We start from the raw sequence: 14,415 nt of genomic DNA, 5'->3' as shown, positions 1-14,415 counted from the left end.
TTCTTACCTGAAGTTCAGTTCACCTGACACTCGGACCGGTGCTGCCTTGGGTCTCTGCTCCTCCTGCCTCCCTTTTCCCTGTGGAAGCTCCGCCATAGCCACCACCAAACAACTGAGTTATTTTTACACACCGGCCAGTATCTGGCCAATCCACCACCTTTCATTTTTTATACCCTTACAAAAGAAAAAAAAATCATCGGCCCACCGAGCATGCCCGAGTATGCCCGATGGCCAGTCCAGCTATGGTCGTGCCATCAGTTAACCCTTCTTAGGGTGCTTAGTCTAGACTGTTGTAGGCAAGCTGTCTTTTAATCTCTTAGTAGTTAAGTAAAATATTTTTTCTGGGTTCTTGGAGGTCATTCCAGAGCCTGTTTTGGATGTTGGCTTCCTTTTGTTCCATTCTCTGTCAAGATATTCCCACACTACTTCAATAATGGTAAATGGTCTGTATTTGTATAACGCTTTACTTGGTCCTAAGGACCCCAAAGCGCTTTACACTATACACAATCATCCACCTACCCAACTCATTTCTGTGCTGTGTCTCACTAGTAAATCAGATAAGCTTTGTTTACATATTTACTGCTTTTCTGACTAACTGTGGTATAAAACGCACATGTCAACTGTATCTCTGTATAGAATGTAAGGGGGGCTGTATTTTAGCATTTTTTCAGCTTGTTTTGGTTCAGCCTTACTGCTTGCTCCAACAGTGACCAGCAGAAATAGATGTTTACATTGCCCAGAACCACATTGCTAGTATTTATCAGGTAAAGTTGAGTATTTTGTTAACTGGTGAAGGACAAAACAGAGAGAGTCAATTCTGAAGCTGTTTTGGTGTTAAACATGGTTTCTTGACTGTTGTGTGTATAAACAGGCAACAACTCTGGTGGATTTGGCATAAAAATGCAGAGCCAGATAAGCAAGTTAATTATTATTTTTTCCCTGTATACATAATCACAGCCTAGACTTTCAGGTAAGGGCAGAAGTGGCTGTTGATCAGAAGGTACAGTGGTTGGTTGACCTACTGTTAACCCACGGTCAGTGTCTGGATCTTCCAGCGTGTTTCAAAGTGAAGTTGCCCCTATGTGTCCATCAGAGTGCAAGTGTGTCCTTCTTGGATGAAGTGCTTATAAGACATAGAATGAAAGCATTGTATGAATGTGGATGGCAGGAAGATTGTAGTAGAAAGCTCTTTAAGCGCTCAGATTGTATGGGCCAGTCCACTTGATCATTAGCCAATGGCATGACTTTGTATTTTGATAAGTAGGGTGAGCCTTTTTTCTTTTTCGTTGTATTGTCCTGGAAAATTGGGAAATGGGTGCAGTGATCAGTTAAAACGTGCAAACATAAATGGAAATACAGTGTATAAGGTAAAGCGTGAAAGTCTAGACCAGGGGTAGGCAACCTTTCTGATGAGTGCCATCTAAAATTTCCTCAGAAGCCAGTGTGCCATATGATTGCATTAGCAATAAATTTAATAACGCTCTATATTAACAGTTACACACTATATAGAACCACTTTATAGAATTATATTTGTTTGCAGATGCTGGCAGCTATCAGCAAATAGTTATCAGCTATTTTGAAACAAAAAAAAAAAAGACACTTTTTATCCATAACAGCAAATGAACTGTACAACAGAAAATACAAATTGTCATGAACAGCTGTGTGCAGGCAGGAGTAGTGGACCCAAAGTGCAGACTCACGGTAGGCAAAAGTGTATTTCAAAACTCAGCTTTTAATGCTGGATGGCAAAACGTAACAAAAATCCAAATAAACTTACATAAGCAAGCAGGCAGCCAGACCACACAGCATATATGAGGGTAGATCACAACACTGACACAGAGAAACACAGGGCTTAAATACACAGAGGGAGCAATCAGGGAATGGGTAACAGGAGGGAAACACAGCTGGGGCAGCTCTTCTCTCCACACACACATTCACACACTGGTGATGACAGCCGCCCTGGGGCGCACTGACAGAGGCAAGGCTGCCGGACACTGGCACCACCGGGCCCTCTCACCACCACCAGTAGGCAACGGGTGAAATGTCTTGCCCAAGGACACAACGACCGAGACTGTCGGAGCCAGGGCTCAAACCGGCAACCTTCCGATTACAAGACGAATGCCCAACTCTTGAGCCATGATTGCCCCTACTAATGTTTCTAATGTTTAGATTTAGACTCTGGCGAGGCCAGTCGATGACTGATAGTGTTTCATTGTGTGTTTTTTCTATCCAGGTATCCCTTTACTGCATTGGTGGTGTGTGTGGGATCATTGTCATGATGAAAAATTAATCTGTTACTGTTCAGATTTTTCCTAGATTGTGTTCCATGGTGCATCAAAATCGAATGGGTTTTTCTCCCACTCCCAATGCTACAGCCTGAAATGCAGCCACAAGCCACGGCAGAGCCTCCGCATGTTTTTAAAATGGCTGCAAACACTCACTGCTGTACCTCTGTCCTACTTCAAAAATGTAAAATTTGGATTCATTATTCCAGAAGACCTGTTCCCACTGATGTTCAGTGTTCAAAGAAAAACCTGAGAACAACCTTCAGAAAGACTGGAGAACTATTGCTCAAAAAATGAATTCTGACACCATGGAAGCCAATTTGGGACTAATGCTAATAAATTTTAGGACATGATTACACCTGAAAATGACCTCAAGCTTTTGTTTGAATTCTGGAGGGAAAAAAAAGGTTTCACCCATTTTGGATAAGAGAAATATTACGACTGGTCAGTACTTAACAGTAAAATCAATAAAACGAAGACATCATTCGGGCTTTCCTTTAACACTGGCTCAGTCACTGGCTTAACTTGAATTTGAACATGTTTTGCATAAAGGGCTTAGCGACAGCACTGATTTGCACGTGAGTTAACGACAGAGTGACTGCATTTAACCACCAGTTTGTCGAACACAGGGTGACTGTAGCTCAGGAGGTAGACCAGGATATCTACTAATCAGAAGGTAATCAGAATTGTTGCTGGTTTGATCCCTGCCTGCATACCAAATATCCTTGGTCAAGATATTGCAAATTGCCCTCTGACACATCCATCAGACTGAATGTTGGACAGAAAAAAGTGCTTGTATGAACTGGTGTAAATGGGTGAATAAGACATGTTGTATGAAGCGTTTTGATTGCTGAGGTTGAGTAGAGAAGCACTATCTAAGATTCTAATTGTGTCACTGTGATCTAAACTCTGAAACAAATCCTCTTTATGAGGCTACTGAGATTTACTTTGAGCCTCCATGAACCCTTTCAGGTATTTTTATTATGTAGACCAGCTGTACACATTTTGTATAGAGTGGGTTATCAGGACAAAGGCTCTGATTTGTAATGTACCTGCAAATTGGCTACAGCATTTTAAAGGAGTCTTAACTTTAGCTCCAAAACTGCTGTGACACACCAAGCTTGAACAGACTGCCTGCTGTGAATTAGTGTTTGTTATCTCTAAAGATGGGGCCGAGATGTTCAAGGGATCAGCTGTGCTCAGACATTCGCAATCATTATTCTGCTCATTGATCCAGGTTGTCTTGCTGCAGGCCTCCTGGAAGATGTCAAAATGTTACCCACCCCGGTTACTTCTCAAATCCAGTCAAAGAACACATAACAGCTCTTGTACACAGCCTTTCTACAGTCACAAGAACAGACTGGGAAAAGAAGCTGCGTGTGTGGGTTAGGAATGCGGTAAAAATAGCGGCTGTACTTTCTGCCTCTAGCCATGAAAAGGAAAGCTGCTGTTTAGAAGCTTGAGTCAGTGTCCGCAGCGTGTGGAGGATTTGTTTTGTCATGCCCCGAGAAACATGTTACTCACCTGAACTAAATCCTACTGGGTGGAGTCCTGTGATGCAACTACAGGATGTGTTTTTCATGCTGATTGAGATTTTGCGTGCACAGCACTTTCAAATGATGGTAAAGGTGGAGGCAAGAAGGTTATTTTGGGGCTCTGGGCTTTCACACAGCGCCTGGCCTCTGATAACCATCCCGGCCTAGCCTAGCCTCATTCAGGAGCTTAGCATTGTAACTTATCCAGATTAACCAGCTTTCAGACCCCCTGGCCTGCTGCTTTAGGTTTCTTTCCCATTAAGTAATGAGCTGAAGTAAAGGCAGTCTGTGCTGTGGTCATGTTCACTGAAATCACAGTGATAACAGCAGAAATTATACCAAGATTTCAAAGAATTAGTTCAGGAATTACTGACCTGGTCAAGAAGCTGGGGAGGAGTAGTTACCTTTAGGCATGGAACATGATGAGTTTCACTCCTGACAGTCATCTCATCACACCTGTAAAGTTCCTCCTACTCTCTGTCATTAACGTTGCATATTCAACCAAAGCAAGAATATAAACTGGAACATTTTAGAGAATTTACTTAATTCTGTCAGAAGATTCACTAAGAGCCCTCTTTCACATAGTCTGACATAAAGACTGGAAATGGGCTGAAAACAGTTAAACATTTCACATCTTAAGACTGCGGATTATATGACTTTGTTTATATCAAACAAGTGTTTGATATTTTAAGTGTTGCTTAAAATATTGTTGGATGAATTTTCTTACACAAGTAGGACTGTCTGCTTGCTCTTCGGAGCTGAACAGAATGCACAGCCGCATTTCCACAAGAATTAAGCTCTTAGCCCCAGAACTGCTGAAGAAAAAAATAGTATTAGAACATTTTTCTGTGCTAATGAAGCTATTCAACTACAACTCTTAAATGCTTGTGCCTAAAAAAGTTAAAAATACAAATTTCCTGAAACTTTTGGACTGACAGTGGGTTAATTAAGGCCAGGCAGGAATAATTTGCAACTATGACAATGGCAGAAAGCTCACAAGCCAACTCTACTAGAGTGACAGAGCAAGTTACACCCTTAGGAATAAGAGAGTTTGGCTGTTTGGAAAAAAAATTGGTCAGTATAACCAAACCAAAACCTTTACTGTACTTGTTGAGTTGGAATCTATTTCTTTTTAAATATGAAATGGGAAATGGTGAAACCTTGCTAAGGAAGATGTAAATTGTTAATGTTTCTTCTACATAACTTAACAATGAATAAAATGTATAGATTATGTAGATTATGTATGTCTGTTTCTCTACATAAAGATTTCAAAAACATGGCATGTGATTATGCATCAACATATTGTTCCTGTGTTGTTGGCATAATGTGATATTTAGAAGGTTGGAAACTAACAATGCTGCTTCCTAAAATGTCTGTGTACAGTTTTTAGCTAATAGCTTTTTTGGGAATTGCATTGTTGGTGCAAAACTGTCTGTCAAACTGTTATTTTTGGCATTTTTCATAGATTCAGCTTGTGAAGTGATAACATATTGTGTTTTTGTGACAAGTTGCTAGTAATTAAGTTCCCTTTAATTGGGTCTTTGCTCAGTTATTTTTCAAGTGCAGATACAGCACTGTTTCATCCCCTAGGTTAGCTGCCTTTTTTATGATTGAATGATTTATAGGTCAGTGTTGTGTCTTAACTAACACAAAATATTCCTCTGAAAATATACTGGACCCAAAAACATGTGGAAAAAAAAGAAACTGCAAACGACCTTGAAAGACCCACAGAAATCCTGTAGAACTATTGCTCTAGAGCACTTTTTAAAAGGTCTAGAAAGTCTGGCACGGTTGTCGAGAGCCTGATAGGCTTTAATGGCAGCATTTAGTTATAACACAGTTGTAGTTTCCTAAATCCAAGCGAGCAACTAAGTCTGAGCTTTGCTGTGTGAAGCAGCATTATGTAACTGCCGGACAGCCTGTAGCCCACAGCAAGTGCTCAACGCTGTGCTCTTCTGTGAGCCTCTGTTGGGGCATTTGCCGGGGTGGAACTAGAAGATTTTTGTTGGTTGTGCTGTCATGCTGCATACACATGCTGAGTGTTTTTAAGAATGTCCCCTGCATTTCTGAGTCACTGTTTTTGTTTGCTGGTGCATTTATCTGTTTGGCTAGCCAAATATAGATGACACGACATCTCAGGCAGATGCTTAAAAGCGCCTATTTTCAGTTCTCTAAAACTTCAATTTAAATGCCAGAATTCCACATTTGTTCCTTAGAATTGAAAAGCAAGACCTTCTTTCTAGAATATCTACTTCATTTCGTTTTTCTGCACAGAGGCAGAAACCACTTTATGGAAGGTCAGTTTTTTCTTGTATAGCCTCTAAGAGAAAATAAAGCATGCCCAAGCCCTGCTCAATGAATATCTGCCACTATCCTCAAACTCAGAGTCACATGTGATCAAACTAATGAATTTATAAATTGACAGCAGTAGCTTATGTCAGGAAGAGGAAGTCGGGTTGGATAAAAAGAGGCCAAAGTGCCTTCCAGTACTTTGCATTTGGACTGTTCTTTACCCTGAGATGACATTAGTTGTTCTCAGTGTGAAATGATCATCTGTGTTCTTTAACTAAGTTGCAGTGGGCACACAAAATGGGGAAACGGAAATCTTTCAGCACAAGCAAACTTTTTAGTGCCTTGGGTTGTAGATTAACTCACCATTCAACAGAACTGCTGATAATGATGTGACCTCTGCTCACAGGAGGAGTGTTAAGTGTGGTGAATGCTCAATATAAAGACATTAAGCCACAGTTTGGGAAAATAAAAGATGACAAATGAATGAAAACTATATAACAAAACTAAGGGCTGGGTAAGATTGTAAAAACAAACAAACAAACAAAGCAAAAAAAAAAAAAACAACAACGAAAAAACCCCCAAACTTTGCCTCACTGGAGAACAAAACTATGAAAAGTAGTTTCTGTTACACGTGAATTGTACTTCTACATCAAATCTATGCCGTAAATTATGTCACGAGTTACGCCACTGGACGTGCACCTCCCTAGAAATGCAATTCCACGCCAGGAGGAATGCCAGCCAGTTGAATGGCATTGAAGGTTCTGGTGTAGGGAGTAAAGGAGTTTCTGGTTACTATGTAAGTTAGAAGGTGGATTTCCTGCAGAAGTCTAAACCTTTAGAAATGCCATTTAAAGATTTGCATAATCACACAGGTTTCCAGATGGTTACTCCAATGAGACTCAGTCACAGCCTCAGTACCACATGGACGCTCCTGTCAGGCATCATAGCATAGCAGCTAAAATGAATAGGAACATGGCTCAATACATGAGTGGGTCACAGAAAGGAATAGGCAGGAATACAAGAGGAGCAAAACACCAGCTACTGGTAGACAGAGCAGTCGTCCCACGACTGCAAGAGCAGACTGACCAGTCTGTACTGCTTGGATTGATTACAAGAATGCTTATGACTAGATGCCCCTCACCTGGATCCTGGAATGCCTAGAATTGTACAAGATCAACAGGACCCTTAGAACCTTTATCAGGCACTTAGCAGGGATGTGGCATACCACACTAGAGGCCAATTTCAAGCCCATAGCACAAGTCACCATTAATTGCGGGATCTATCAAGGAGATGCTCTGTCCCCACTGCCCCCCAGGCCTATGCCTGAACCCCCTCAGTGAGATCATCGACAAAACTGGCTACGGATACCAACTACGGAACGGAGCAATTGTCAGACACCTCCTGTACATGGATGACATCAAGTTGTATGCCAAGAGTGAACAAGACATCCGTTCACTGATCCACACCACCAGGATATACAGCTATGACATTGGAATGTCATTTGGATTGGAGAAGTGTAGTCAGATGGCAACAAAGAGAGGGAAGGTAGTCAGAACTGAGGGGATCGAACTACCAGAAAGTAACATTGTAGACCTCAAGGACAGCTACAAATACCTGTTTGATTGGGTAACCAATCAAAGTTTTCTTATTAAAGACAGGATAGCTTGATAGGCAGAGGAGCTAAAATGACAGGAACCTGTTGTCCTGCACTAAGACTAGGGATGGGTACCGATATCCAGCGCCATTATGGCACCGGTTCTGACATAAACGGTGGTAACCAGACCGAAAAGCAGCGCACATTTCGGTGCTTTATTTCGGTGCTTTTCTTTCCCCTGAGATGTCATACACTTTGGATTCTAGCCAATCATTTTAACTTTCCAAGAATAGTAAGCGGGCCCAGGCACGTACGTTCTTTTAGAGCAGAGCTACAGATTAAAAATGCCCAAGGCGAAGCGGTCAAAAGTCTGGCTGTACTTCACAGCAAAAGATGCAAACTCAGCAGCCTGCAACAAGTGCTTTAAGGTGATACTGCGCAAAGTAGGTAACACCTCGAATCTGATGAAACACCTGGCGACGCATAGCGTTTTTTTAAAAGCCAAGAAATGCACCGTATTTGATAGCTTGCTGCAAGATCTCACACCGAGCACATCTACTGTGGGTGTGATGCCTGTTATCGGACCCGGAGTTAGCAACATCCCCCATTAACCCGAAGAGGAGAGTCCTGGCCCTAGCCCTGCCAGTGTAGCACCAGTTCCAACCAAAGGAGGTATATTGTATCAACAGAAAAAGCTAATGATTAACATTCTGTAGAAAAAAGAGACTGCTAAAAATAAAAACATAAGAGGTTTTTGGACAAAGTTTGTTCTCCATTCTTTAAGCACCGGTTCGAGCACCGTTTAAGCACCGGCACCATTTCAAAAGTACCGGTTTGGCACCGGTATCGGATAAAACCTAAACAATACCCATCCCTAACTAAGACCCACTACAAGATGGGATTATTCTATAGTAACATAGGTGGTTGCCTTCAGTAGTTTAGTAGAATAGTGCTTACTTAAGAAAGTATTTCCTTATTTTTATTTTTACTGGAAATCTACAGCTGTGAAGAAGTAATGAGGATGATGTGCATCTTGTTTCAGGGAAGTGTTCTGCTTTTTAAACCTTTGTGACGTTCATGTGAATTGATTTATCACTTCCCTAAATACCATTGCACACTGAATACTCCACCCTCCTGCTCTCTGCTCTCTTATGGCAGTGGCAGTTATTTTGACCCATGAATAAACCAAACCTAAATATGGAGCAGAATAGGTCCTCTTTAGTGTTAATAGGACCATGTTAATTTCAGTTTGAGCCTGACTGATCAGTTAAACAATATTTTCAGCTGATATTATTACCTTATCAGTTATTAGCTAGGTAGTCTAGCAAATACAAATGTGTTTCACAGGTATTTCGGTATGCATTTCACTATTCACCAATAGTGAAATTTTGGACTTATACTAGTTTAAATAATAACTGTTTAGCTAGATTTCCTTCCCCTTTTGAACACAAAGAAATAAAGGAAATAACTGTTTTAAGCACTGTACGGTACTGGATAGCAGTCTGTGCTTTGCTGTGTGAGAATGAGGAACTTGTCAAACCTGTTTATGTTAATATTAACTAAATAACTCACCAGCAGCTGTTGTATGCGGACATATAAATATGTGATCATTACTGACCCTGTCCTAGGACACTAAGCTTCTCTATTACCCACTCTAATAGAATTCTCTCAGGGCTGGCGACTGTTTAAAGCCGAGTGACATTTGTAACTCTGTCCTTGCTCAGTCTTCTTAACAACCTTAATGAGATTCCCCTCTTTTGCTCTCTCATGATCTTGCATTCTGTCTGTCTGCAAATCATGTGATGTAAAGTGGACACACACTGTTACCCAGTTTGTTGGGTTAGGTCAGGCCAGTCTTTGACAAAAGAGCTTTAATATCATCTTGCATCTGTCAGAACACAAGCATCAGTAGTGTATGTGGGTCAGATCCTGTGGGCAATGTCTATAAGGATTTTTTTTTTTTTTTTTTTTTACCATTACTGTGTCAAAAAGCACCACAGTCTGTAATGAAATATTGATTTTGGCTACAGATGTTTCTGTGTCTATGTCAGGTCACTGGAGGCATTTTTGCTGTTCATCTAGCATTACTCTGCACCGATTGTGATATTTCAGTGGCGAACAGTATTATTAGAAATGACGCAGAAAATGCAAAAGTCTTTTTCCGGACTACATTTATTCAGTGTTTTATATCAGGTAGCTTAAAGGCTTAAAGGTAATGCACATTGAAAGTTTTGGTTAAAATGTCTTTAAAGAATCCTTTAGCTAATTTAATTAGGTACACAAATAATGTTTTCCTATAATGGTATTACCATTTGAGAGATGAATTTCATTGCAACCATAGTATTCTTCACATATTGCAGTTTTAAGCTGGCTCAGTCCAATGGGTATTCAATTTTCTTTACACATTTTTAGATTTAAACTTAGCAAAAGTGACTGTAGCTAGTAAATTAAAAATGGTGGCCTTTGAGGCAGCTGCTTTTTCTGTGTTTGAGAGCATGCCTAACTTTACATGGTGACCTTGATAAGTAGCAGGGGAAAAGCCTAGGTTGTCAGCATGAAATTTGAGAGAGTTCAGCAGCAGGCTTTACTGGAGGAGAGAAGAACTCCCTTTGCACTTTGCTGACCTGTTGAATGCACAAAAAGGTGTATAAAATATTTAAGGAAAACCCTGAAAAGCAGAATATTGCGTCTGTAAAGTCAGTAGTTAGGCACAGGATAGTTTCTGAGTGTAATCCCCCCTCATAAGGGCAGCTGCTAGTCCCTGCTACCCGGCAGCTCTACTGCAGGTTGTTTGAGTGCCAATAAGAAAACACATGCAACAGCAGGTTTGCGTGCCTGTGTTGACCTGTCTGTTAGCTAGACAGAAAGCTTAGGAGTGCTGACTTCCAATCGAGACCTCAGGGCACTGCAGAAGATGACTGGGGTGAGAAACCATTAGAGATTCCCAAAAAAGGAACCCTGCAATCATTAAAGCTGTTCTGCTCCCCCTGTGTAGATCCTGCTGATTCAATGATCTTAGCACAGACTAAACTAAATACTGAGTGAGTTTGGGCTTGTAAGGAGAGGAGCTGCTATACAGGCAAGTGATGGGGTGCCCCAAATTTACAAGACAAAACAAGAGCCTGTTAGTGATCTTTGTTTTGTGGTTTTAGTACCTCAGGCATTCCTGCTTCCTCCAAGCGTTTAAAGACATGGTCATCTTAAGTTAATTGGAGAATGTAAATTGGCTTTGGTTTGAGGTAGAGTGCTAAAATTGAATTAAGTGCTAAATAAACGATGGTTAAATATGACTTGTAGTCTAGATGACTTTGCCAAGTGCTAGAAAAATGTGAGCATGTTACATTAAAAAAAGAGAACCTTTTCTTCCCCCTTGTTTTTGTTTTGTTTTCATGATCGTGGGAAGTGAACGTAAAACCAGACGCGCTAAGCCCTGCTATAACATGGAATATTTGGACACGTTCATACAGATGAAAGGCTAAGACGGCAAAGGGAGATCTGGCTCTGCTTTTGGTTAACACACCCTTTGAGCATTTCACTGCTCAACCAGAAAAGCAACTAAACCTGCTTAGTGTACTTCCTTGTTTATTTTTACTGAACCTTGTGGCTAACTGAACTGTCAACGTCCCCGTTACAGAGAGGACATTTGGCCTGATCCAACACAGGAGCAGCCAATGGGGCAGCGCTGGCGTGGCAGCAGCAGCAGAATGGGGTTAAGCTTTGTCGCTTATGTTATACTGACCTACTTAACACACAGATCTGACGCAGAGCAGCTTGGCCAGCACGGGGCCATGAAACTACATCAAAACAATAACAAACCCCCTCCTTCTGGCCACAGAAGACAAAGAGAGGGTCTTCATAATCTCACAAGCAGGACCACTGAGACGCAACGTAAACATTTAAAGCCTAGTTCAAACCTATGAGTTCCTATAGATTAGATGAAGCTACAGTAGACAAACAGACGGGCTGCATCGCTGTGCAATACCACGTCAATGTAAAGTCATTAGTAAAGCTGCATTAAGATAAGATAACTCTTCAGAATAACCACTTCAGAAAGATTGTGATCAAAATATAGACCACAGTGTAGAATTCTGTGTTAACTGTAACCAAAATGTTGACACTTGTTTTATCCTGTTATCCTAACACATTTTCACCATTAATCACCAGACGATTGTTATATGAATTAGAAAGCTCTTGCTAGGAATCATTGGAAACATAGTTGCAACAGTAGGAGTATAGAATGAGCCACAGTAATACAGATCAGATCAAATCTGCTGTCCTCTGTATGTTACACCATGCAAAGTGTTTGAGGTTAAATCAGAATTTATGTGACAGTTCTGACAGTGTAAGGGGCATTGCATAATGGTGGCCTTTATCAGTCAAAAGAGGGAAATACAAGAATAAACTTTGCAAGAAGAAGCTTTCTGATTATAAATCAGTCACTGGTGACATATTTATTTGCCTCTGACAGGATCCAGGATGTTTAACATCAGTCAGGCCAGGACTACCATATTAACTGAGAAGTCCCAGCACTAAAGCAAGGAGGAGGAAGTGTGTTGAAATGAGCTGAATATGTGAAGGTAGCAGGGATATGACATTTATGAACAGCAGCACTGAGAGTCTGCCAAAACACTGGCTGATGGCAAGACTCCCAGTTTGTAGCAGAGGATTATTTTGGTGTGATCATGATCCAAAAGTAATGATTTGAATCCAGCAGAACTCTTTTGGGCAGAGCATTTCCTATATACTAAAATGTGGGCACAATCAAAGTTTTTAGCACCCAAGAGAACCCTCCAGGAATGTATTTAAATTTAATTATTTCTTTTAAATGGGCAGAAATAACAGCAGAACGAATCAACCTCTGGTAGAACCCATCTAGGGGGAAGGCTGGGTTTTATTTTATCCACATGTTTTATAAACCGATTTTCAGGGACTATAGGCTATTACCTTTCAATTGAAGTATTATATTTTGGCATTACAGTTTGTCTGTTGAAAGCTTTATTTAAATTTCCAGCCAAGTTAAAACTCTTTATAAAGGCCTGGAGGTTTTCAGACCTGTTGTAGTTATTCCACAAAAGATCCCCAAAGGAAAAACGCCGAATTAGAGGTATTTTAAAAGGAGAGACAAAGCAACACAGGGCCTGTTGGATTTGCAGGCTGCACCTAAGACAGCACAGCTCTTAGTAAATGAGTCTTTATTTAGAGCTCCACACAGAGGAAGGATCACTAGAAACTGATGACAGATTGCATTGCATTGCCACAGGTCAGTGTGTGACTGACTGCCAGGCAGCTGGAGCAGAAACATGTCGGTGCTTTAAAGGAAAAATGCATCATGTTAGTTTAGCTGATTTTCCAGCTGATGTCCCTTGTAGTATTTATTACTGTACAGATGGCTATTTATTATAGCATACTTAAAAAATGTTTTAGTGTTCATTTCAGGCAGCTGCATGCTGTATAGTGTTTTTTGTTTGACATCTTTCTTTTATTTTTTCCTCTTAGAGAAATACACATGTATAATTAGCCAAAGGTGAAAGGTTGTATTTTATACAAGGAAAAGTAAGGAATCAAAGCCAGTGGACCATCTGGCCTTACTGGGATGCTGCACATTTGATCAAAAGTCAGCTTTCAAGTACACTCAACCGCAGATCCTGATGCAGAGTGAATGTTAGAGTTGAATGATAGAACATTACAAGTCGTTTTCTTCTCAATAAAATATGGAAGTTTCAGCACATTTAAAAACAAAACTCTAGCTCCTACCCCCCTAACTTTACAAGCAGTTTTCATATTACCTGCTTCTCACAAACAGAAGGTGTAAACACGGGGTATTCTTAAGATGACCATATTAGGCGTATCCTCGCTCTCTGACCACATGCTGATTTTGCCAAAGTAGAATCTCGATTACAAACACACATCGCTGACTCATCAGGAAAGTTGCAAGCTAAAAGTTTGACCAAACTAACAGATAAAGACAGACAAATAATATTGCCCCAATAATTTGTGTTTTAGTTTAGTTAGTTTTCCAGGTTCACAAAATTCATGTTGAATCAGTTTTCAAAAGTCTAGTTTCTATAAGCCCCACACACTCGTTTATAATCACTTAAAGAAAAAAAAAAAGAACTTTTTTTTGTTTAGAATGGCAATGAACGTAATCTAATCTAACACAAATAATTTGGCTATTGTAAAAACAAATCCCTTTACATTTTCTGTCATTTTTTGATGAGCAAAGTATCTTTCTGTTTAGTAATAAATGGCAATTTTAAATAAATCTGTTTTTTTGTATCGTGTTTTTATTTTTTCCTTTGGCAGCTGGACATTATATCTTTCACTTGCTTGTATTAGGGTCATGATGTATCACGCTGATACTTTTTGTTAGTGCCTGATGTTTGTGTGTGTGTTGTAGCCAGAGGATCGAGGACTGTTGATCTCCCAGCCTCGTCTTCAACAGTGCCCACGCCTCACTAAGCATCGCTATGGGCCTCTTCATTTGCATTAAGTGCAGTTGTTTTAACAAAGCCTTGTTTGTATGAAGACCCACGCACACATTCATGGAAAGTGCTTCGAGTCACTTGTGATTTGCTTCAATTGTTTTGAAGTCATTGTCCCAAGATTACATTTTTGAGTCCATTGTCTGGGTTTAAGAGCTGATCGGGCTCGATTTAGCATTGTTCTCTTCCAAGGAATTTACCTCCAGTGAGCGGTGGATGAGAGAGAA

At 40.4% G+C, this 14,415-nt stretch overlaps 1 protein-coding gene across 1 annotated transcript in view; it reads left to right on the top strand.

Annotated features, from left to right (window-relative positions):
- LOC146657120 (multiple epidermal growth factor-like domains protein 9) overlaps positions 1 to 14,415 on the top strand; it is a 41,993-nt gene that overhangs the window by 11,387 nt on the left and 16,191 nt on the right. The window lies entirely within an intron of this gene.

This window comes from Rhamphochromis longiceps, linkage group LG12 (assembly GCF_057381845.1).
Source record: "Rhamphochromis longiceps isolate RC_006_pf linkage group LG12, R_longiceps_female_GT1.1, whole genome shotgun sequence".
NCBI lineage: Eukaryota > Metazoa > Chordata > Actinopteri > Cichliformes > Cichlidae > Rhamphochromis > Rhamphochromis longiceps.
The sequence above is the reverse complement of the archived record's forward strand: the minus strand, read 5'-3'. Positions and strand labels throughout refer to the sequence as shown.